General features: G+C 33.9%; 1 protein-coding gene across 4 annotated transcripts in view; it reads right to left on the reverse strand.

Annotated features, from left to right (window-relative positions):
• Positions 1–2428, reverse strand: part of LOC130444392 (trace amine-associated receptor 1) — a 76914-nt gene that overhangs the window by 45989 nt on the left and 28497 nt on the right. For 2 of the 4 annotated variants that reach the window (XM_056779494.1, XM_056779493.1), the window contains exon 1: positions 780–909. The exons of the other annotated variants lie outside the window; for them this stretch is intronic. The gene's annotated coding sequence lies outside the window, so the exon portion shown is untranslated. Of the gene's footprint in view, positions 1–779; positions 910–2428 lie in introns of those variants that run through there. 4 annotated transcript variants of the gene reach the window in all.

The raw sequence follows: 2428 nt of genomic DNA on the forward strand, positions 1-2428 counted from the left end.
AATAACAAAGTTTTAATTGAAAACCCAAACGTAATTTTGTTGATAGTTTTAACTCGTCGTGGGACACCCTGTATATACATATTCCGTTCTAATTATGTATACAGCTATAGTTGGAATATGGATTCATTAAAGCACGAGAATTATATATTTAAATAACCTAAAATAGCCAATTTAAAATTTAGAACCGTATCATTAAATTTAGCACGAGGAAATATTAAAAGATTTTCAATGTAAAAGAACTAGTGATGCGGGTAATGCTGCTGGAAAACGATCTGCAGACGTTGTGTTTAAAAAAAAAAAAAAAGAAATTGAGTGTTCATTTTATTCGAGTTGGTAAAGGGTTGCGAAAGCGACTAAGAAACGCCCGAAATTTACATCGAACGTAGTAAAAATTAAATATTAATAAACGAAAATTCAATTCCGAAAATATTTCCACGCTTTTTATTTTACAAAATTAGATAAATTATACGTCGGATGGAATTGTTGGAGTGTCAGGTGCACGAAAGGGAGTTTTTACATGCAGATTAACCAGGTCAAATTACCGAAAGTTAAATTTACGCAAAACACACGCACCGGTCGTTCCGTAAAGTTTATAGGGGATTCAAGTTGGAACCAAAAGCAATTAAGGGTTGTTTTCGCAAACAACATCACTTATAATTATAATTTAAACATTTTTTCATATAAATATTAGATAGAAAATTGTTTGGAAAGCTTCTTTATATAGAATTGACCCGGTTAAATTACTTCACTTGATTAAATAAGATAAATAATGAACTTACCCAATAGTATTTCATTGTTTTCCGCGTATTAGTTTTACGAGAAAAAATTTCGGGGTATCCTTGTATCCGCGCGAATTTCGGCACCTTCTTCGGAGTGTCCGCACACGGCCAAATAGTCACTGCAACAACTATCCAAATTTCGACTCTGATACAGACGTTATCCCGACTCCAGGACAATCCAAGCAGGCGCACCAATTCGAATTCAATCGAATAGAATCTTTTTAAAGATATTAATTAGTCAAATTTAACCGACGATTTCGAAATTAAAATTTCTCGATCGCGAAACTGAGAACTTCGGGTTTTTTTATTACGAATCATCCTAATTTATTCTTAATCGACAGATATTGATCTCGATTGAAGATTTATTAAATTAAATGTTCCTAGTTTAAGGAACCAGCATCCATAACCTTTCCAATCGATTACGTTTTCCATTTTTTTACTCCATTAATATACGAGGATGTATTGATATTTAGTTAGCCTAGATCAGTTCCATGCGTAAACAAACTATTGCGTTACCATAGCAACGAACAATAAATTATTAGAAGTGTAAGTGTAAAGTTTGTCCACGGAAATTGTGAAAATCGAAAAATTGAAGTATCGAGTCATCGATCGAGTCCTGCAAGCTGCAAAAGAAGATGATGAACTATCGGGAATGACAGTTTCTGTGTAAGTCCTCAAAAATATCGATGCAATTCATGACGAAAACGATTTAGACTTCTCAAAACCTCACTACGGATGAGACTTGGGTACATTTCTACGATCCAGAAGCGAAGCAACAATCGATGGAATTGAGAAACTCTGGTTCTGCAACACCTAAGAAGTTTCGTGTCAAAAAATCTGTTGTCGCTTCAGTTTTTTGGAATTGCCGTGGATTAATCATGATTGATTTTTTGGATAAGGGTAGAAAAATTCCTATTCGACATTACTACGGGAAAAAATTGGAGAGGAAAAACGCGGAAATCTATCCAACGCCCCTGCACACAAATCCCATGGAAAAAATTGGTGATTTAGGTTTTGATTTATTGAAACACCCCCGTTATTAACCAGATTTGGCTCCGTCCGACTATCATCTCTTTCCTCAACAGAAAAAAAAGGTTGAAAGATCGTAAATTTTCTTCGGTAACTAGGAGGTAATAAATGCTGTGGAGGGTCTGGTTTGCGCAGCAAGAAGAAACGTTTCGAGACGTTTCAGGTTCGCTGTAATCCAATTAAGAGGAGAATATGTCGAGTAATATATTAATTATAAGAAAATGAAAAACAAAAACAATGGATTTAGATCGACTATTCAACTTGGCGCTAGATGTAATAATCCGCATGATGTTTACAGCTTTGTTAATTAATCATCGCCTTATATAATCCGCCTGAAAGACCTTTTCACGAAAAGTTACAAAAAATCTAGTAGCAAATTAATTGGTTTTACTAACAATGGAACATAATGAACACATTAGCGCGTGTAAGAGACACTGTAAAAAATTATTCAACCTCAAAAATATATATATATATATATGTTTAAATAAGACTTGTTGTAAAGATTCCTGAAATTAAAGGAGGTTAATAGGTATTTAAAATCTGAAATAGAGCAAGTTCGTTACACTAATTGAAGCCATTCTAATGCCCACGGGTTTTAGGTATGTTTCGAGAAAATATTT

The sequence above is a fragment of the Diorhabda sublineata genome, chromosome 5 (genome assembly GCF_026230105.1).
Source record: "Diorhabda sublineata isolate icDioSubl1.1 chromosome 5, icDioSubl1.1, whole genome shotgun sequence".
Lineage (NCBI taxonomy): Eukaryota > Metazoa > Arthropoda > Insecta > Coleoptera > Chrysomelidae > Diorhabda > Diorhabda sublineata.